The sequence below is a fragment of the Aricia agestis genome, chromosome 8, assembly GCF_905147365.1.
Source record: "Aricia agestis chromosome 8, ilAriAges1.1, whole genome shotgun sequence".
In the NCBI taxonomy this organism is placed as follows: Eukaryota; Metazoa; Arthropoda; class Insecta; order Lepidoptera; family Lycaenidae; genus Aricia; species Aricia agestis.
The window spans coordinates 14,814,250-14,838,553 of NC_056413.1; the positions used below are offsets into that span (position 1 = coordinate 14,814,250).

The following is a 24,304-nucleotide window of genomic DNA, read 5'->3' on the forward strand; positions in this document are numbered from 1 at the left end:
GGGGGTTTTTTTAAATTTCTTAATTTAATTTTATTTCATGCTTTTTAAACTTGTGTTAGTTATAGTGCAGAATAATTCCTATCAACAGGATCATATTATTATATCCCAATGAATACCATCTAGGAATGCCCTTTTGGATGAGGCCGTCAATATGAGTCCAAACATGAAACCTCCACTTTAGTTTCATATGGAGCTCGGCTCCTATAGAATCCAGGTGATGCTGCAGCAGCAGCATGCAAAAATTTTTTGGTCATCTACGTCTTACTAGTTGTCGCTATTAAAATGAGCCCAAACACGAAACCATTGCTCTAAGTTGGTGAGGAGTTGGGTATCCTATTGATTACCAGGTGATGCTGCAGCACCAGGTCAACTTCTATTAATGTGTAAATATTCATAAATGTCACAAACTAGAATGCAATAAAACCCACCAAACGACTGCAAGTTGCTAATCGGTCCTTCACGAACCAGATGAACTGCGATTTTTCAGCACGGAGTAGGCTGATGATGATGAGCTATAGCTAAGAACACTCTCAATTAAGTCAGCTTTTAAACAAAAAAAACTAGATCAAAATCGGTTCACCCGTTTGGATGCTACGATGCCACAGACAGACAGACAGACCGACAGACAGACACGTCAAACCTATAGCACCCCTCTTTTTTGTCGGGGGTTAAAAATTAAATCTCTCCAAATCTAAATTTAGGAAAAAATATTTTTTACGTAACATATTTAAATTGTGATCTCGAAGGCGATTGGCCGCGTTTAGGGAATTAATAACAAAATATTTTCATAGTCTAAAATTGTGTGGTTCATGAGTCATGACACGAGTAACACAGCCAGCAATAATTGTTCGTATCCCATCATAAAGACGTAATAACCTTATTTAATATATTATGACTACTAGATACAAAATTTCACCCATCCACATCGGTTGTATTATCGATAGCATCAACTTTTATGTCTCGCCTCGTGGTTTGAGCTCTAATATTACTTTATAACTCGACTCAATTTATTAGCTCTGAGACGACTATTGGCTTTCGTATTAAAAGCTCTATCTTTATATCGCACAATACATTAAGTTGATATTAAATTATTGCCTATTACCGCTATCCGTGACGGGCAACATGTGGCTATGAGTGGTACGTTATCGTTATGGTGCTATTAAATCGACAAGCATAACCATTCTTTATGTAGTTGTGGTTGGCTTCCTCCAACATTTTTTTGATTAATTTCGGTTATTGATATCGGTTAGTTAGGTAGACACAAGTCAATGCGCTATGCTATGGCACTACGGTTAGCCGACCGTAATTGAAGTTAAACTTTGCCGTAACGTTTGTTTTAACCGTAGCGCTACGTTGGCTTCTTATGCTACGTACACGGTTAACTCCAAAATATGGGGCCAACGAAATTGTTGCCAATTTTTTTTGTGTTTATCATTAAGTAAATAACTGAATGTTATCTAAAAAACCTTTTTAATAATAACTAGAGATCGCCCAATGGTCGAAATTCGACCTTACTTGCATTGACATTAGGAGTACTACCTATATTTTGTAAAAAATATTGACTTCATTATAGTTTTTTTCAATTCTTGTCTCTGGGACTCAGCTGATCTCAGACTGGCCGTTTAAGCATTGCCTAATAGTATTTATAAAATATTTTTTTACAAAACGCTAATAAAACGTGAAAATAATAAAACTTCTAGGGATTAGGTAGAATAACTTTCAATAATTATTCTTTTAAGGAAAATACACACGAATAAAACAAAACAATACTTTGTTTGGTAAAAATAATCGTGTAATCATCAATAAGAACTGTTTTACGTTTACGTTCAACAACGGGTAAGAGGATTAATTTTCCCTCGATTCCATTAAGGCGCGCTTCAAATACAAAGCTTATCCCACAAGACGCGGGAAAGGAAATCAAATTAAACCAATAGAAGAAAAAGGTAATATCACAAGAAATATGTACCGAGAAATCGAATTAAAAGTTTTATTCGAGAGATGAATGAGAACGAATAAAAACTTCTCTGGATTCGATTCAGAGTGTTTGTATGATGCGCGCTTTATAACTCAAGTACACGTATCAAAGTTTTACTACAATTATGAAGATTCCAAACGAATATAATATTATATACGTGGGAGAGCCATGCTCCGGCACGAATGGGCCGGCTCGACCGGAGAAATACCACGTTCTCACAGAAAACCGGCGTGAAACAGCGCTTGCGCTGTGTTTCGCCGAGTGAGTGAGTTTACCGGAGGCCCAATCCCCTACCCTATTCCCTTCCCTTCCCTACCTTCCCCTATTACCCTATTCCCTCTTAAAAGGCCGGCAACGCACTTGCAGCTCTTCTGATGCTGCGAGTGTCCATGGGCGACGGATGTTGCTTTCCATCAGGTGACCCGTTTGCTCGTTTGCCCCCAACGTTTATTTCATTAAAAAAAAACGAAATTGTATACCTTGGAATATGTGTCTATGTTATGTTATTACTTTCTACTAGAGATCGCCCAATAGTCGAAATTCGACCTTACTTGCAACGACATTAGGACTACTAAGTAGCTATTGTCTATTTACAAATACAAATACAAATACAAATAATTTATTTTCCAGAAAAATACAATATTATACAACTTCAGATTAAGACAAATCCCCACACTAGGCATAGCCTGTCCTGTGGGGCCAGTAGGAACATTTTCGAGAAATTTATAACTTTTACACTTAATAACTATATTAAAACGTTTACAACAAAAGATTAGAGGTAAGTTAGGAGTGCGAGTGTGTGTGTGTGTGTGTGTGTGTGTGTGCGCGTGTGTGTGTGTGTAACGTATTAAGATCTTATACAGTAACCTTTAGTATGTTTTCAGCTTCTTTGTAAGAAGTACTGAGAAGCATTTTTGTAATTATTTCTTTAGATTTGCGTAGAGGGAACCTTTCTAGTTGGCATAATTTGATTAACTTATTGTAGATAAACGGGAATAGAAAGGGCGCGAAGCGCTGGGCAAAGGAAGTTTTGACAGTGCTACCAGGTAATCTAAAGTCTCTCTTTTTAATTAAGGTGACATGTTGTGTAGATCCAAGTACTGATTTGTGGACAGCAAGCGCTACCTTCAATATGTATAGTTTACGAATGCTTAAAATCTGATAGTCACGGTATATGGCAGTGGTGGAGTATCTACGACGTTTGTGTAGTCCTACCTTGAGTATGGCCCTCTGTGCTCTTTCAGCGGAGATTAGGGTGGTCGAGGATATACCTCCCCAAACAAGTATACAGTAGTTGATTATCGATTGGCACAATGCTAGATAAATCATTTTGAGCATACGAAAATCAACTGAGTTACGGATGTTTTTTATTATTGGAATTATTTTCCTAATGCGAGAGCACAACAAACTAACGTGTTGCTTGAAAGACAGTTTTTCGTCTAAAATTATGCCTAGATATTTTATATGATGTGATCTTTGTATTTGAGGACAGTCGCAGCAGACAGGCTTCGCTGCTAGGCAAGAGTGGTTATGCACCTTTAAGGTAGTTAAGGATGTTGAGTCTGAAGCAGATGTTTTATGGAAAAACATGAATTTTGTTTTAGTTGTGTTTAGAGTTAATAAGTTGGCACTTAGCCAGTTCGTGACGAGTGACATTCCACCTTCCGCCTCGCGACAAACTACTTTCTCTGATGGACCGTGAAAAATGAGAGCAGTGTCATCCGCGTAGGAGTAGACTTCACAAGACAAGGGCAGAAAGGCAATATCGTTCATATAAATAAGAAAGAGAGTCGGTCCAAGAATACTGCCCTGTGGAACGCCGTAGGAGATTGATCTAGCAGCACTCAGTTTGTCACCTATTTTAATGCACTGTTGTCGTTCCGTCAAGTAGCTGGTAAACCATTTTAAAGCTATACCCCGAACACCATATGCTTCGAGTTTCTTTAATAGAATAGGTATGGAGACAGTGTCGAACGCCTTTGCTAGATCCAGAAACACGCCCAAGCATCGTTGACCTTTATCCAGGTAGGCAATAACTTTATTTGTAAGAGCGGAGACAGCATCCTCTGTTGATTTTCCTTTTTGGAAACCGAATTGTCGGCTATTAATTATAGCATTTTTGTTAAGAAATGATACTAATCTACGGTGAATGATGCGTTCAAGTAGTTTAGAAATGGTTCCCAATAGCGAGATAGGACGATAATTTGCAGGGTTATCCTTGGGGCCACCTTTGTGAATTGGAATCACAACGGAGGTTTTCCAAGTTTTTGGGAAAATTCCGGTTTCGAGACTCTTGTTAAAAATTGTTGTGATGGGATCTACTATAGTATCAGCGATAGATTTTAGTATTCTATTGTTAATGCCGTCCAGTCCAGGGGAGCTGTTGTTGGCAAGGCCTTTGATTAATGATTTAACCTCAGAAATGTCAGTGGGAGCTAAAAAGATGGAGTTTGAAGTGGGTGGTCCTTTAACGTGAAATTTAGATGCAAGGCTCTCCTGATTCTCATTTGTTTTAGAACAAATTTCCTCTGATAGGACCTGGCCTACGGTTGAGAAATAATGATTGCAATGGTCAAGTGACTCTGATATGGAATTTTTTATCTTAATCAGTTCATTTTCCGAAGCCGAAGAAGTTTTAGTTTTGCGGTGAGAGATGTTATTAATTGTGTCCCAGAGCTTCTTCGGACATTCTTTGTTTTTTATTAGTTCGCTCTTTTCGTAATCGATTTTAAGCCTTCTAAGAAGAGTTATATAGAAATTACGGTAGCGAGTAAAAATTAGTCTTTTTGTTAAGTCGTTAGGTGCTAGTTTTGACTCTAAATGTAGCTTGTCTTTGTGCTTAGAGCAACGAATTAAGCCAGGAGTCATCCATGGCTGGATAGCAAATTTGGAGTGACTAAGGGTAGTCGTTTTAGTGTGCTTGGAAACTAATTTTGTAAGATGTGAAGTAAAATTATGTACAATGTCGTCAAAAGAGCCAGTGCCCAGTAAGTTATTCCAGTCAATTTGTCTCGCTTCTATTTGTAGATTTTCGTAGTCTATTTTGGTTATGACTCTGTGATTCCTTGTGTGTTTTAGGTCTGAGGAGCTTACACCTAGCATAATTAAATCGTGATCTGTTAAAGCGGCGGGACAAATGACCGACTCAGACCTATTACTTTCAGACACGAAAATGTGATCTATGCAGGTGCGACCGTGTGTTGGAGCATTTATAGCTGAGATTAGACCGTGTTCAGCAAGGAGATTTAGGTATGATGATATATTAGCTTCGTTATCATTAGGATTTAAAATGTTAATATTGAGGTCACCAACAACTGTGAGGCCTTTATTGTGTTTGAGGGAGTTCAAAGTGTGTTCCAAAGAAGTAATGAAGTGAGCTGGGTTGAGAAAGGACGGAGAGCGATAGATTCCTATTGTTGTTATTACATTAGGGATTTCAACTACCAGAGCATTTGCATCTTCAATATTTGGTTCATGCACCTTTGGACTCCATTTGTTATTTACGTAGACTACTACACCGCCCGAACGATTTATGTATTTGCTGGTATGATACGAAGTATAGCCGTTTAGTTTTTTAATCGCGGATGACTCAGTTAGCCAGCACTCGCTAAGAACTATTATATCAAACATTATGCTAAGCCTTGCCATGATAATCTGGAAACTATCAAAGTTACGTTCGATACTACGTATATTGACATGTAGAATCTTTAGATGATATTTGTTTATTACAGCTCCACAGTTTTCAGGGGAAGGAATTCTGTGACATTCCACTCCTACAGAGTTATCTATATTTAACAGGAGTTCAATTGACGGCGTCATATTGGGCAAGAATGTATTTACAATAAATAATAAGTAGAATGTGGCAACATTTGAAAAGCTTCCAGGGGTAGAATGTTTTTGATCTGACATTTACGATTGGAAAGCCCTTGTTAAGATCAGTTCTGCGTTTTATAGTTTTACTTATTAGGTTACTGAAATAATTTTTGGCACTTGTATCTGGTATAACAGGTGAGTGTAGATGATAGTTGACAAAAAGATGGTGTGTTTTGAAGGTGTGTAAAGTTAGTTTTAAACAATTAAAATAAAAATTAAAACAAGATAGCAACGTTAAAAAATCTGATTTAAGCTTATGAAAGAAATAGAATAAATTATGACGATCCAGAAGTGGACTTGTCTGCATTGGTAAGCTTCTGTAGGACATCCGTAGAAGTAATTTGAATTGCAGGCGCCTTTTCCTTTTTCCTGATGTATATAGTACCATTGCGAACCCAGCAATATTTAAAACCGTAGTCGCGTGTCCAGGTTCTGGCGGTACGAAATAACTGACGGTTGGAATTCGTGAGTCTTTCGTTGATATAGACTTTTCTGTTTGGGCCACAACCTACAATATCCGAACTTTCGAGAGAACGACGACTTTTAGCTTGTTTAAGGAATTCTTCACGCTTTATCCGTCGTGTAAAAGAGATCACAAGAGGACGTGGAAAGGTACGATCTTTAGGTGTGTTATCTTCATTTGACCTAGGGCCAACTCGAATCACTTGGTCGAGGTCCTGTTCTTCGAGGGTTATGCCTATTTTCTGAGCAAGGGTTTTGGCTAAGTGACATGGGTTCTCATTTGGAGTTTCGGTTAACCCTAAAACTTCTAGCTCAGTTTTAAGGGCCAACTGTGCTCGCCCGTTTAATTTTTGTTCCAGTTCTGCAACGCGTGCTTTCAACAATAGGTTTTCTTTTTGTTGTTCCTCCAGCAAACTTATTCGAGTATCATGGTCTAACAATGCTGAGGTCAAAGTGTCAAACCGCTCCGTGATTTCTGATTTTAAGGTTGCCATATCTTGTCGCAGGAGGCGAACTTCATTTATGACTGTCTGTAGGGTAACATCCGTAAATTGCAAGTCGTTGTTTTGCATTATAGGTTTATTAGTTTTTTTACGTTGTGTAATATTGTTCTCATGAGGGCGACAGGGGGTGTGGGTGTTATCCCCTCCTTTTTTGGTGGTAGCATGGCATGCCGGGCATATCCAGGATTTTACCTGGTCTGTTTTTAAGCTTGAAGCATTTGCGCATATTAAGTGGTAAGTTTTCTGACAGCTTTTGTTTGTGCACGTTATATTATGCTCTTCATTTTTGCATAATTGAAAAAAAATATTGACTTCATCATAGTTTTTTCAATTCTTGTCTCTGGGACTCAGCTGATCTCAGACTGGCCGTTTAAGCATTGTCTAATAGCATCTTTAAAAATTAAATAAAAAAACAATAAACCATTTTCAATTTGTCAACTTGTTGTCAACAGACTTCAACCATAAATAAAAGAGTATAATTCGTATGTATAGGCTTGTCACTCAAAAATCTGTCATCTTTTTTAGTAGTAGTGTCATAGTGTGTGTGTAACGTTTTATTTATTAAAAATATATATGATAAAAGCATAATTTTAAAATAATATTGGCTCGATGCACTCCTTCTCCATATAAACTATAACTGTGCGAAATTTCATGCACCTACGTTTCCCCATTTTTCGTAAAAAGGGTTACAAAGTTTTTCTCTCACGTATTAATATATAGATGTTGGACCGTTAAAAATCTTTTTATTTTTTATGTAAAGTCATTCATATGTAAAGATTTTTAAGCCTATCCTTGATATTTAACATATTATTGTCGGAATCTAGATCGGTCTTATATATTTTTATTGATTTTCAAAAAACTGACACCTTAAATAGTGATCTATATTATTATGCTACGACCGGGTGCCGAATTTATATGAGTATATTTTTTTGAGTTTTTTTTTTTGAAATAAGGAGGCAAACGAGCAAACGGGTCACCTAATGGAAAGCAACTTCCGTCGCCCATGGACACTCGCAGCATCAGAAGAGCTGCAGGTGCGTTGCCGGCCTTTCAAGAGGGAATAGGGTAATAGGGGAGGGTAGGGATGGGAAGGGAAGGGAATAGGGGAGGGTAGGGAAGGGAATAGGGTAGGGGATCGGGCCTCCGGTAAACTCACTCACTCGACGAAACACAGCGCAAGCGCTGTTTCACGCCGGTTTTCTGTGAGAACGTGGTATTTCTCCGGTCGAGCCGGCCCATTCATGCCGAAGCATGGCTCACCCACGTATGGTAAATTTAGGCTACTTTATTTCCATGTACGAAATCTGTCGGTCCCTAGGACGCTGCCACCCCAAGGCCGTGGCCTATACGGCCTATTTATAAAAACAGTGCTGGCTTCTTAGTTAATGTGTGCTCCTTTTGTTGCAGGTGTGAAGTGCAGTGTTATGGTGTGCGTAGTGCGGCGTAGTGGAGTGTAGTGGAGTGTAGTGGAGCGAAGTGGAGAGTAGTGGAGTGTAGTGAGGTGTAGTGGTGGTCGCGAGCTCGCTCGTCGGCGGCCGCCATGCCGCTAAGTTGACGACGGCGGTAGGCCGCGCCTCACGCCGCTCGACCTATAAAACTTCAGGTAAGATGATCCATTGCTTTCTATGATAGACAATGTCTTTGTCAAACTGGTAAGATAATTTCAAGTATCATGCCCCTTATGACCATTGAATTTCTATTATTTTTCTGTTTTTAAAAATTTGAATTTCGGAAAAACAATTACGTTACAAATTACAATGTATTCGATATTCTTCGGTTCTATTTTTCGGTTAGTAATTTAATACTTCGATCGCAGATTCCAGGAAATGCTTTTGTATTCTATTGTTGGCGCGATCACCGGTGCTCATAAGAGCACCGGTGATCGCTTACCCATAAGGGGCGTGAAGAATTAAAGGGCTATAAAACTATCGCTGGACAAAACTAATGAATCAGGTACATATTTCATGTGTGGGAATACTGCCAATTATGTACACATTGATTGCCACTGACTGTGTCATGTGGCATTATAAATATCATATTTTATATTTTAACTCATCAAGCCTCATAAGCTCACCGGTGAGCGAGACACAATAGAATAACAATAGATTTCCAAGAATCCACGATCCTTCAAGCCCCATAAGAGCACCGGTGATCGCAACAACAATAGAATACAATAGCATTTCCTAGAATCCGCGATCGAAGTATTCATCGTCCACTGCACTGCTTAAAATATATAAATAAATAAATCTTCCATTAACTACGCAAAAATGCAGCAGATTACGCGCGAGTAGTTCTCGATGAAGGAATACATTATCTGAACGTAGGGTTGGCATTAGAGTTTTCCAGTAATGAAAAAAAAAAACTAAAGCGCAAATAAAAGAGTTAGAGTAGCGGGAGAAGTAAAAACGATTCAGCAGAACAGGCATATATTTTCGCCACGTAGTAGAGAGAGAAAAAGGATGATAATATATTTATAGACAGGGAAGGTCACGCCGCACAAGCGGTCTACTCTTCCTTTCTCTTACTAATTTTCAAACAGGTCACGTGTCCGTCGTATTTAACATTTTACCGACTCCCAAAAAGTGCAATTAACGCCGCTAAACAAATTTTTACTACAAAAATAAAAAATAAATTTGGCAACCCTATCGTGGGCCGTGGCGCAACAGGCGAGGACGATATTGGCGACACGGGGAATTACCATACATCACGCCCACCACTATATTGCAACTTTTTTTTTTATGAAATAAGGGGGCAAACGAGCAAACGGGTCACCTGATGGTAAGCAACTTCCGTTGCCCATGGGCACTCGCAGCATCAGAAGAGCTGCAGGTGCGTTGCCGGCCTTTTAAGAGGGAATAGGGTAATAGGGGAGGGTAGGGATGGTAAGGAATTAGGGGAGGGTAGGGAAGGGAATAAAGTAGGGGATTGGGCCTCCGGTAAACTCACTCACTCGGCGAAACACAGCGCTAGCGCTGTTTCACGCCGGTTTTCTGTGAGAACGTGGTATTTCTCCGGTCGAGCCGGCCCATTCGTGCCGAAGCATGGCTCTCCCACGTATAAGCATTTATTTTAAAATTTTAGCTCTTCGTTGTCTATAGTTCTTTTAGTGATACCAGCCCCAATTATTGCTAAGATTCTTGACATACTTCTAACTCAATCTTAAGCGAGTTAGCACTTTATTGTATTTATATCATCAGCTGTAACTTTTAGTTATACCAGCTCCAATAAATTATTAAAATTCTTGACAATCTTGACGTAATAGAGCCTGCGCCGCTCTACGTGTCGTGCCTGCACAGGGGGGTGAGCCAAAATCTTTTCGTTTTCGCTTCGTTATAGAATCGCCGATGTAAATGTATGGTATTGACATAAATGTTCGTTAATATAATCGAACGTCAACGTCATATTAACGAACGCTTATGTCAATACCATACATTTTCATCGGCGATTCTATAACGAAGCGAAAACGAAAAGATTTTGGCTCACCTCCCTGGTCCATGACGGTCGAAGACGTCGTGGACCAGTGCAATTACATACGCGAGAAGACCACCTACACCTTGAGGGTGGAGTGTCTGCACTTTCGCCACAAAGTGAATTTCAGTTCCTTTGTGGTGAGAGTGCCGACTCAAGTTTTATACATCTTCGAGGTGGAGGAGTTCTGGCCCGCCGGTGTAGTTTACCGGAGGTTCCGGGGGAGGCTCCCAAACGAAGCGCGCATCACGTCGCCGAAAGAGACTTTATGTGATAAAGTGTAGTGTGATTGTGTGTGTGAATATGTAAATAATATATATTAGGATAAAATTGTTCGGTGTGCATTCGTTGTCTGATTGCCATAACACAAGTTTTACTTAGCATGGGATTAGACGACGTGATGTACGCTACCTAGCTTTTATACTATTGTATATTATTGTACTTATGCTTAATAAATAATTTGAATTTGAATAGAAGCCACCCTTGAGTTAGCTGGTATCGATTTAAAAAAAAAAGTACATGCATGACATTATGGGTACCAGAAAACAGGATAATGTGTAAATATTAGCAACTCTAATATTTAAAACATATTTTATGCTTCAGCTTTATAATAACAACCGCAAGGGAACATATAATTACTGTACGTTCTGAAGTATAACGCGGCTCGTAAAGTCGCCCATAATACAACCACACCATAAACCGATCTTGTAATAATGCGGCCGCATTGATAACATATTTTATGACTCTTATACGACTCATATCCAAAGATTTTAATGGAACCTATATAAAAACTCTATACACCATTTTAATTGGTTTTAGTTTAAACATATTTGGAGACATATTTTGAATAACGCGTAGCGGTCTGCACTTGTACAGTGTGTAATAAAAATAAGTGATAATACTTTAGGGTGTGTACGACGTGTTCCTTGTAGAGAGTTCACGGTGAAAGTAGCAGCGCTGAAAGACCACAATTTTTTCACTTTTGTATGGGGAAAAATATTTGGTCTTTCAGCGCTGCTACCTCCACAGTGAACTCTCTACAAGGAACACGTACACACCCTAAAGTATTATCACTTACTTTTGTTACACCCTGTATATTTTATGCATTTCGGTTTCGGCGCTGAAAGTCAGCGAGCTATCAGCGTAACAGTAAAATTAGCCTAAACTGAAAAATCCGAATTATTATACTTTTCCACTTTTAATAGTACCTAATAGCCCTCCGTAGTCAACTATTCACTAACATTAATCAGACTAATTCGTGAAAAATTAAGCTTACGTATGAGTCTCTATCTATTCTATAAATAATAATTGAAGACATGAGTGGATGAAGTCAGTAACATTTTACAAACATTCTTTGAACAAACCTTGTAAGTTTGTAACTTACTTACTTCATTATATTTGGTTAAACATAAAATCCATTTTTTTGATTTCAAAACGATTACTCCGTCCTAAATCATATTTTTCTCGGCCTCCATTTATGGAAAATACTTGAGAGGTGTCACGGAACACCCAGATGGAACGAAATAAAAAAAAGAGAGAGAGAGTCAGACAGAAAGAGACAGAGAAAGAAACACGCGCTGCCGCTCGGCTTACAACTATGTATAGCATTTTGCACTAGTTGTAATATGCGTACACTTTTGTGTCATGTAGTTACAACTTTTTCCGTCTAGCCGCCTTTCGCAACGCGCGATAAGGAACTTCGTTCCGAAAAACGTCAATTTTCAAATGGCTACTTACTCACCTTATGTACTCATTGATAATGTCTTGAATTTTTAGCAAGGATTTAGTGCAGCAGTTTCCAAAATAAACAGTACAGTACAGTGCATACTGCATCGAGTATATTATGTTGGTTATGATAAAACACACCTCATAGAGGTGACAAAGTGGGAACATTTTGCGGTTGTAGCCGACGGCGCTTGCAAACAGATTGCGATGCACGTATCTGTAATGTATTACAATATATTACTAGAAAATTCAGTAATATTACAAGATTGTTTTCTCGTAACTCTGGTGCATACGAACAATTATATTATTACACAGTGATGTAATACAGCTTGCTGTATTCCCTAACTTAAACAACACCGTATAACAAAAGAAAGAATTACTTAAACCGCACAGTGTGATAAAAACCTCAATTTTCTTTCACCGCGTTTTTCTTTCAAAATACTATAGGTGATAGCTATATAAACATTAGAGTAAAACTCCGAGATCGATTTTCTTTGTAGTTTCTTTCGGTTCAGTAGTTTTTGTGACTGGGTTTTTTGAAGAATTTTTTTACAATTAACTGTAATAAATTATGAAAAATATGTTGTACTTGCAAACGTTTTACAGATGGAACACTGCAATTCGTTTCCTTGTGTGGTGTAAAATACAATTTCATTGTAGATAATATGTAAGCCTGTTGCTCGAGTTGGCTTGTTCGAGAATCCCCTTCCTACTTACTTCCACTCTATATCCCTTCTATTTGCTGTACAAACAGACAGTAAACTGTTAGAAAACTAAGTCCGCTTTCTATAGAAGGCGTACTTTGTTGAATCAAATTAAATTTATATTTTAGGTTTTTGAGAAATTCTCAACGGCTTTTTCACGATATTTATTGCACCTACTTGTAATATACTGCTGATTTTCATTTTATTAACTTATGTTTTATAAGTTATATATTATATAAAGATATAAATCTGATTTAATTGTTGGTTCGTTATGAAGAAGACTCATAATAAGTTTTTTAAAACCTCTCACAAAATTATGATTTATTTTTAGGACTCTCCTACGCTTTATTAAAAAAGACAGTAACATTTCACAAACAATTAAGAATAAAAAATACGTAATTGTCGTACAACCATATTATAGCAAAGTTAACGTTTTTCAATACCTATTTTGCTGTGATTGGACAAAGGTATTAAATTTTACTGAAAAATAAAAGAAAGCGTTCAGAATTTATAACCTATCAGCAGTTTCAGTGCGGTCTTTTATTGCTGCTGGAAGTACATCGCAGTCAGACCTTGTTAAAGCAATCTTATCATTATAACAATAAGGTTAAAAATGTACTTGGTTTTGTCAGCATACAGCCCTTAAGAGGATACACCAGGGGCTAGAGAAATGAAAAAAAAGTACGTGTAGTATCTATAGCTGTCTCCCTTACCTCAAGCCTATACCGCAGAACGCGATAAAGACAACTGCAGAAAATCAACGATTCGTTGTCCCCTGATTCCTTCTCCAAAACTTAACCGATTTTAGTACTTTTTTCATTAAAGATTAAAGAAAGGCTTCAACTGTGTTCCTATGTTTTAGTTTTTTTTGTAAAATCTAGCAAAATCTGTTTTCTGTACGTTTGAACACAGCGGAAAATCTGGCCATTTTTTTTGGGTTTTTGAACGTATATCTTATATCTTATATATATCTTATTTATTAAATTATGAAAAAAAAAGAGAACATAGGGACATTGTATTAGTGGCAGTAGATATTCAGGAAAAAAATTATAACTCTACTAGCATTATCTAGGGAGGAAATAGGGGACAACGTTTGTATGAAAAAAAGGGCGGTGTGGACTCCTCTTAACTACAGTAATAAAAAAACTTGAAAGTAAACCAGTACAAGCAAATGACTCTTTATATGCGAAATTAAAAGTGGTTAAATCGTTTTTTCTCCTCCAAAACAGCCTAAGGCGCAGCGCAGGCGACAGACTATCCGTGACGCACTTTTTAGTCCGTGGAAATAGAACCTATGCAATTATATGCAGTAACGCACAAGTCCGCGCTGCGCGTCGTATGCGTTACTGTATATAATTGCATAGGTTCTATTTCCACCAACTAAAAAGTGCGTCACGGATAGTCTGTCGTCTGCGCTGCGCCTAAATACTAAATATTATTATTAAAATGGCTGCCAGCTGTAAAATATAAATATAGACACACTTTCGCGTTTTTATATCAAATATCCACAGAAATATAATCTTGAATGTCTGTGCAAATATCTCTATATAAAATGTTTGGGGGTAAAGAGGTAAAAGACAACAATTTCACATATATATAAGTATCCAGGATGTTTTCAAATAACGTTTGTGGTGTGTAGGTGGGTACGGAGTGTCAGTAATGTGTTATTTTACGGTTTGGGGGACGCTTGTCGTAATGGTTTTCTTTACGACTAATTGACGGCTTCTTTATGTACGTACTTCGGTGAAGTTGGTTAATTAAATGTTTTTACTGGAGTATATAAAACACAGGTATTCGGAGAATGGAAATCTAATTTAGTAGGGAACATGCAAATATAATATTTATGAAAATTTTGCTATTAAAACGTAAAAAAAATATAAAAGAAGGGCACTGCAAGGTTAATATTTGATAAAATATTGTTTTTTGTTTTACAAAAAATACGAATTAAAAGTAACTTGAAACGTAACGGATTTCAAAACAGCAATCAGCGTTCAGTGACGTCACACATGCTATCCCCGCGTTTCATTTAGCGTTCAAATGCCTCCATTTTGAGCGTTTTGATCGTTTTTAACGCTAAATGAACCGCGGGGCATGACAACTTTTTGAGAGGTATGATCAGGTAGCCATTGTCAATAATAATTGCCAGACAGTAGTGACGTATACAGACTATAGATCCGTTTTAGCGCCAAAATTTAAATTAACAATTTTAAATCGCATTTTTTGCCCCCATGTAAAAAACTTGAGAGGTGTCAAGGGATACCGGGATAGAAAGAAGTTAAAAATAATAATAACTGGCTTGTAAAAACCTTGAGAGGTGTCAAGGAACACCCGGATAGAAAGAAGTTATTAAAAAATTCATAACTGGCTTGCAAAAAACTTGAGAGGTATCAAGGAACACCCGGATGGAACGAAGTTATAAAAAAAAATCATAACTGGCTTGCTTTCTATGATAGAGAGAGAGAGAGAGACAGAGAAACACGCGCACACCGCACTACGCAACGCACGCAACTATAGCAATCATACGTGGGAGAGCCATGCTTCGGCACGAATGGGCCGGCTCGACCGGAGAAATGCCACGTTCTCACAGAAAACCGGCGTGAAACAGCGCTTGCGCTGTATTTCGCCGAGTGAGTGAGTTTACTGGAGGCCCAATCCCCTACCCTATTCCCTTCCCCACCCTCCCCTATTCCCTTCTCCTCCCATCCCTACCCTCCCCTATTACCCTATTCCCTCTTAAAAGGCCGGCAACGCACCTGCAGCTCTTATGATGCTGCGAGTGTCCATGGGCGACGGAAGTTGCTTTCCATCAGGTGACCCGTTTGCTCGTTTGTCCCCTTAATTCATAAAAAAAAGTAAAAAGCACAATCATAGATACGAGTAGATACCGCATGTCTCGCGAAGTACATACACATGTGGTATCTATCTTGATCTATGTTTGTGGCAAAAAGTGTCGGTCAAAAAGTGTCGTTACAACTTTTTCCGTCTAGCCCCCTTTCGCAATGCGCGATAAGGAACTTCGTTCCAACAAAGGATGTTTATATTACTAGAAGATGCCCACAACTTTGTTGCGTCAAAATTAGTTTTTCACACGAGAACCGTACATTTTTTGGTTCTCCTTTCCTGGAAATCAAAGTATCTTCATACTATGTTTCATTAAAATCTATTCAGTTCAGTATCAAAGTAAGCTTTTATAATCGCAAAATATTGAGTGAAATTGAAAAATCTTCGCAACATTGACAGCATGCAGTTCCAACAATACAAAGTTAAGAATGCATGAAATTGACTCTGATATATCGCGTCATAACTTCTTAGATAATATTTATTTCATACTTCAGATTCTTCAGATATAAATTTACTACGCATATCATTCCATATCCTTTTAAAATCTTTGGTCTCAAGCACCAAGACGAGGCGAAGCGATACAATTTTTAAATCAACCATTTAAATCTAAACTTTATTTACTACAACCGAAGGTACACAGTGAATTGACAGATTTGCAGTCTGCGGTGCTGGACTACATGTTCCAGTTTTGAATGGCCTATTAAAAAAACAATGTATACGGTCGAATTGCGAAACTTCCCTTTTTGAAGTGAAGTGAAGGCGTTGCACCGTTTTGTCACGTTTCAATATGGCCTCTTAATCAAAAGTTTTGATCAAAAATTGGATTTGATATTGTAATAGGAATTAGGATATCGTAATGGCGTATGTGACATGTAATAACTAGCGGATGCGTTTTGACTAATACGCTGTTTCATCACTTCCTGATAAGTGTTGGATATGTTATCCACAACTTATCTGACAGATGGAGTATGTAGTATCTGACAGATAGCTTGTAAATACCCTATCCGGCACTTATCAAAAGTGGTGAAACAGTCCATAAGAGTAGTTGTAGGTAAACTTAAGGGGAACAAATAAATAATTAAGGGCATTAGAGATTCACATAGCTCATCTGGCATTGATCCTGCGAGCTCGGCCCGCGTCCGGGGATTGAGGTCATGATTCCACTTACCCCACACTATCACGGTATAATCTGGAAACGCATCATTGACTATTCCAATTTTGAATGGCTCATTTAAAAATATATCACATCGTCTCGTCGCGTTGCAACGTAAAGTGACCCTTAATCGTAAGTCGTAGATATATTGAGGGCATTAGAGATTCACATAGCTCATATTCTGGCATCGATCCTGCGTGCGCTCGGCCCGCGTCCGGGGATTAAGGCCGTGATTCCACTTACCCCACACAATCACGGTATAATCTGGGAACGTAGATGCATTCCATGCTAGACCGAAATTCAATCTATGGATATATTTTTTTAATCCAATGTAAGATCATATTATACTCACTGTCAGTGCCATAAATAGGGCGGTGCCACCGGTGCCCAGGCACAGGGCGTAGACTCTGGGGGGCGCAAGAGTGGCCAGACCAGAGTCCAGACAGACCTTTATTTTTTGAATTGCTCCCGATGAGTTCCCGCTGTGCCCCAGAGATGTTTCCAAATGTAGTAAAAAATATCCACAGCCGAACATAATATAACCTCCTCCTTTTTGGAAGTCGGTTAAAAAACAAAGGTTCAGTTCAGTTCAATATAGAAGCTCGCACAGGGCGCAAAAAAGGCTATTTACGGCACTGCTCACTGTAACAAAACTAGGTGATATTAATACTTTGGGGCAGTGGTACTCGACATTTTTTATACGGTCCACAAACACGTGTCTTAATGTCGCGGGCCGTATACAAAGCTATTTAAAAAAAACGTTCTTCAAAATTATCAGTTTCAAAGTGGAAACATTTTCAAGACTTTCACGACGACCATGCTCTATTTTGGCGGTGGGCGTAAATTTCGAAATAATTTAAATTCATGCGGGCCACGGAAAAGGCCGCAGGTTGTGTTACATAGCTGCTTTGTATGAGTGTCCATTATCGAGATAACAGCGCTGAAAGCGTTACTTTATTTGTAGTTAATTACCGCTGTCGTTGAACTTATAAGAGTAGGCCCTGTTTCACCACTTCCTGATAAGGTGCCAGATAGGCTTATTTAACAGATTATCCATACTCCATCTGTTAAGTTAAGTACCTAGTGGATAGCCTTATCAGGAAGTGGTGAAACAGGCCCTAAGACTAGTAGTGTGTGGGTTCTTATACTTTTTTCGTTAAAATATAAATAAATTCAAATTATTGTAAAGTCAGTCAGTCCAAATAAAAGCATAGAAAACTTTTACAAACAATAACGTGATGCTAGTTGAAGGTTCATGTGGGGAAATTACTAATCATGTAAGAAGTAGGCTGTATAAAACTCGTTTTGTTAACGTTTAAAAACAATATCATAAATACGTTTCATTAAAACCACAGCAAAAACAAGAGACAACCGTGAACATTTTCCCCGCAGATTTTCATAATGCACAAAAGTTTTCTGCGGCAAAGAGATCGCAAAATAGTTGAACAATCACGCGATATATTCTCAAACAAAAAAAACTTTAAAGTTCAACAGAGCAAACGATGCATGCGATAGAAGTTTCAGTATTTTTTTTTTACTTTCCACTTTGCAACGATCGGGATTTAGTAATATCGGATATAACGTAATTGTTAAGTTTTAACCTTTATTAATGGCCTTACAAATCGGAGTAAAAAGGAAGGGATATGTTTTTTTTAGTGTAAGTTAAATCGATATCGATCGAAAATCGATATTATCAATTTTATTCTTCATTTTTTTACTTTTTCGTTTCTTTAAGAACTGGTTCTCTATTATCAATAATAATATATAATAATTTTTTGCTCTCAATAAAATATTACAATGTCGTAGTTTTAATTGTATAGTGTACCTTACTCAAACTATGCACACTGCACAGAGCTCTAATAGCTGTAATTATTGGAAAATTCCACCCGCAAGGTAAATAACGCCATCAAGGTGCAGGCACTGTGCAGGAGCATTCCACAATATAGATACTAGAGTCTAAAGGTACCTATACTATCAGACACCTCCGTGGTCCAGTGGTTTAAGAGAATTTAGACGACCTCTGTGGCTCAGTTGGTGGGACGGAACAAAAAGTTTTCAAAGTTCCTGGGTCATGGATGTGTATTCATTAAATATGTGAATAATAATATAGTAAAAACTTCAGGTAACTTACTTAGCACGGGGCCAGACTGACGTGATGTGAAGCGTCCATAGATATTAGTGGCTTTTGACTCGGTAGTAGGGGGTCATTTACCGAAACATGGTATTTCCAAGTTTGGTTAGGACAATGCAGGCTGATCACCTCGAGTTGTTATCCATTCATCCACTTACGTATTTAATCACCAATGATCGATGTCGATATTTTGCACAATCATGGTTATATATCGTGGCACAACACTACTATGAGAGTTCGGACTACGTTTTTCGCTCTAAAGGTGCTCCCTCACCGGGAGAATATACTTGTAATGTAACATTATAAATTCGACTTTGAGCATTACATTACAGTACTACCTCCCTGACTGACGAGCATACGCATGTAATGTAATATTATAGATTCGACTTTGAGCATTACATTACAGTACTGCCTCCCTGACTGACGAGCATACGCATGTAATGTAATATTATTGATTCGACTTTGAGCATTACATTACAGTACTGCCTCCCTGACTGACGAGCATACGCATGTAATGTAATATTATAGATTCGACTTTGAGCATTACATTACAGTACTGCCTCCCTGACTGACGAGCATACGCATGTAATGTAATATTATTGATTCGACTTTGAGCATTACATTACAGTACTGCCTCCCTGACTGACGAGCATACGCATGTAATGTAAAATTATATATATTCGACTTTGAGCATTCCATAAAAAGCTGGCTTCACTGTCACGTACTACGTAGCATTGATGTTACAAGTTGCATCATTACAAGGTTGTAATGCTCGGTTCTCCTCCCTCACTCAGCTCGATTCTGTAGGCCTACTACGAAACTGTTTTGAGACTCAAACAATCGGACGAGAATGTCGCGTCCTGCTCTAACAAAATCATTTCACGTTTGTTAAGGTACGCTTATACGGGCAACTAAAATTGCTCCACTCCAGTAAATTCTTGTCAACTTTGACGTCACGACTACATCAAGCATTTTTTTTTTTGATTTTGAGAAGAGCTGCAGGTGCGTTGCCGGCCTTTTAAGAGGGAATAAGGTAATAGGGGAGGGTAGGGTTGGGAAGGGAAGGGAATAGGAGAGAGAACGTGGTATTTCTCCGGTCGAGCCGGCCCATTCGTGCTGAAGCATGGCTCTCCCACGTATGAACCACGTTTTCGGCAACAAGCAGCAATATTGCGCAATTCATCGCAATACAATTGAGCGATATGGTGCAATTTCATCCACTAGTTACTAGGCGATACTGTCATACACGAGCCCATCGGATATTCGTCAATTCGTATCGGCGACATTGAGCGATATGAAATATCTGGAGTAATATCACCGAAATAATTGCCGCAATTTATTGAAATTGCTCCATATTGCTCCACTAATTGCTCCAGATCGGTCCATTCGTGGCACCGGGCAATTATTATTGCCGCAATTGTTGCCCGTGTAATCGCTTCGCAACATTCTCGTACGATTGTTCGAGCCTCAAAACCGTTTCGTGGTAGCCCTGTAACGTTACATTACAAGCGAGAGCGGAGAAAATGAAATTGAGAGCGAGCCTGTAGTTGTGTATAGCGAGTAAATTAGCTTCACGTTAAACTCTTTTATTCGTTCAAAGTTTACTTAAATTACGCTTGTGTACGTAATTTGTTTGTACGTTCAGACAAAATTGAAAATAGTTAAAGCATCTAATGAATAAGATGCCTGAGTTAATTGATTCATCAAAATATGATTAAAGTGACGACGCTACGGCCGCAAATCCGTTGCGCCAAAGTTAATCGCGCAGGAACCGTCCTTTTTCCGGGATAAAGAATCTCTATACCAATTTTCAGCAAAATCAGTTTAGCGGTTCGAACGCAAACAGACAAACAGACACACTTTCGCATTTTTGACATTAGTAATGGATGATTTAATCTAACTGAATACATTTAAACATGATTTTTAATATTTTGAAAATTTAAGGTATTTACAAAAATACATTTCGTAAGCAGCTTCAGTTAAATATCAACGTATGAACTAATATAATAAATGCGAAAGTGTGTCTGTTTGTTACCTCTTCATGCCCAAACTGTTGAACCGATTTTGCTGAAATATGGTATGGAGATACTTTGAGTCCCGGGCAAGGACATAGGATACTTTTCATCCCGGAAAAATGTGCGGTTCCCGTGCGATAAACGAATTTTAGCGCAACAGAGTTTAATCAGACGCAAAACACAAAAACATCCAGGGAAAGCGTGAAGCGCTATTAAAAAGATATGCCAGTACAACTAGAAACATTTCAATATACCTTTACATGGAACTAATATAATATAAGAATGTAGAATAATATTCTAGTGTAGCGGGATTTGCGGAAGCATATTATTTCCCGTTTTACATCTGACTCAATTGTGCATACATTGCGGATAGACGTTTCTCGTATGAAGACATGAGCGGGGGAAGTGGGTAAGTAACAATTTGAAAACGGACGTTTTTTTGCATAAATTGTGGCTTTGGGCTTTAGAAAATAAATGTGAATTCCATGTATAGCTAAATATGGTAGCTATATGATGCAGTAGGTAGGTTACAAGGTTTGTTCAAATTATAAGGGAAAACCGGCCAAGTGCGTGTCGAGCCACGCGCAATATAGGGTTCCGTAGTACCGCTAGTTTTTTTTTTTAATTTTTGGATGGCCAATGAATGTACATCTATAACGTGTTTTACACTACTAACAACATCATCTCAGTTACTTTCAAAGGAATTTGAACGAAAAGTTCCTTTATACTTCACCGAAGACTAAATTTTTTTTGATCGACCATTACTCAATAACTTATGAAGTCTTCTTAGCCTTGAGTTTTCCTTTTAAATTCAGCATATTTTCTACTCCCGTGAATTTTTTCACATTTCCAGAAGCAACCGGTTAGCTGGTAGAAGGGAACGCTAGACTCAAGACTGTAACGACTTTTTCCACTTTAAAACTTCATATTTCACAAACGGATCCCTAAATCGGAAAATTATCTATGAATACTCGTAATATTTTAAAAAACCCTGTCCAACGACACCCCACACAATGGGGTACGCGAAAAAAATATTCATCCCCGCTTGATGTGTAGGGAAGGTACCAAAAGAATATATTTTTTTAAGATTTCATCTACCATTTTGTCGGCATCATTAATATTATGTGCATTCATGCCAAATTACAGTTTTGTAATTGCTCTTATGTTGTAAAATGTCAGTTACCCACTTCATTCACTTAAGTCTGCGTATATTTTTATTTAAACTTAGATCTTTTCCGTGTCTTTGCTATGGATTGAAAAGGCTTCGCTCTTTGTTGGATTTTAATTTACTTTGAGCTCGACGCTAAAAAGTGGAATATGCTTTATCAATAGTTTTTTGCCTTTTAGTTTGCTTTGACCATGTCGTATCGTATAGTCAGAAATATGTTTTTGTGCTTTTTACTGCTTCATATTGAAATATATTACTTGGGAATTAACTAACACTTTTAAATTAATATGCTATCCTTAATTTAATGTCCTTTAGAATGTGCGCCTTGTCTTTAGCACGTTTAAGCAAATACTAGAGATTGGGCTGATTAGAGGATAGTTTTCATCACTGAAAAATCTACGGTTCCCGCTTGAAAACAAATTCCGGTCCCAATAAAGTGGTGCAGCCCACGTCTTTTATAAACGAATTCGGGCTTTCGAGCTTACCTTATAAACGAATTCGGGCGAGGTTTCTCCAAAACATGATAAATCACATGAAAATAAAAGTCAATTTCGTCACTAACTCGCCAAATGAGCCCGCAAAGCTTTTATTTGGGCCACCTGTTGGCTTCACCCTCCCCACCCCACGAAACTCCGACTAAGCACGGATTAATATGAACCCCGAGCTTTGTAAGTTCGTCGGAACTTTACAGCTAGTCTCTCTGTTAGATTTTAACGTATGTTTTAACTTGTTCGACTTTTTGAAATACGAATGTTATTTAAAAATATTATGTTTATTGAAAATGCATATTTATGCATATCGTAAATATAAAATTTCCTCTTTACGTTCAAACCGTAAAACTGATCGTGATGAAATTTGGACATAATATTTAAATTGGAGGTAAGTAATAGTTTTTTTTACGCAAAAGCGTGTATATTGATTTGATCCCGTATAAGGTAACCTTTTTGTATGCTATCTACATAATTATAATATGTAAAGAAGAGATTAATATTTAATCCATCAATCCCCAAGCGGCAGCCGGCTGCCGCATAACAATTGAAAATCTATTGTGTCTGCGATACCCACGATGGCGGCGTTAACACTAATATTAAAGTTGGTTATTAATTTACATCCAGACTCCAAATAATTAACAATTTAATTAACACAGTTAGATTGAAATACACGTAAGCAATATTATGGTGTAGAGTTGTAGAGTATGAAATTGTTTACAGAATTTTTCAATAACGATAACTGTATATTGGTTGCCGCCCCGGGGCGATAATGGAGTTTATATCCATTTAATATTATCATGTCTATATCGTTTTATACACTGCTTATGCCCGCTACAGATGAAACGATGTAACTCCACAGCTTCGTCTCAAAAGATATAATATCACTAGCTGTCCCGGCAAACGTTTCTTTGCCATATAAAGTATTTCACCCGCATTATTTTATTGAAGTGACTAAATAAGTATGTCACCATGGCAACGTCGCTATCCCGTCGCACAAAGAATGGTCGGCGTCAGTCTCGAGTTGTAATAATTTACTATTATTTATTCAACAAATGCACTTATCAATATAAAAAGTACCCAATAGCCGATTCTCAGACCCACTGAATATGCATATAAAATTTGGTTAAAATCAGTAAAGCCGTTTCGGAGGAGTACGCGGCCTAACATTGTGACACGAGAATTTTATATATAAGATATAACACAGCACTTTCAAAGTGTATCCCCTTTTTATGCCTCACCACTTAGCTCACTTCGATTCTCTTATATGACGCTGCTGTTTCGTTTTGACTTTTTTCCCAGGCGTACTTTTTTAACGCGTGGTAGTAATAAGGTTATTACTTCCTGTCCTACGCCGTACCGACGGTCTGTACCCTCTGTTCTCATAATTTTTCGTCCGTTTTTTGTCCCAAAAAAGTGCACAACGCCGCTAAATTAGTTTTCAGATCGAAAAGATAAAGACAACTATAACAAAATAAAGATTGCAATCAAGAATGGTCCCCGGAGAGTTTGAGAGTTGCTGTAAGTTGCTGTAAGTTGCTGCATGTTGCTGCAAGTTGCTTGAAACTTCAACCTGTCGGAAGGCTGTGAAACGCCTCTCTAGATTATGAGATTGACTTTTAGTAAATCCGTAATAATATTATAATTGTGAATATAAGTTTTTTTACGCTTCAACTAAAACTGCACAACTGATTGTTATTTTTGATAATAAAAATGTATAATTTTTGCAAAAAGTGTACAAATAATAAAGGTGGCTTCTAAATCAAAGAATATTTTTGAAAATTTTGATTCAGAAGAT

General features: G+C 37.9%; 1 long non-coding RNA gene across 1 annotated transcript; it reads right to left on the reverse strand.

Moving 5' to 3' along the window:
* Positions 1 to 18,893: 18,893 nt before the first annotated feature.
* LOC121729886 lies at positions 18,894 to 22,714 on the reverse strand. The gene is made up of 3 exons (XR_006036032.1): positions 22,504 to 22,714; positions 21,457 to 21,458; positions 18,894 to 19,062 (listed from the first exon to the last, which is right to left on the reverse strand). It is a non-coding gene; the product is annotated as an uncharacterized LOC121729886 (long non-coding RNA).
* Positions 22,715 to 24,304: the final 1,590 nt, after the last annotated feature.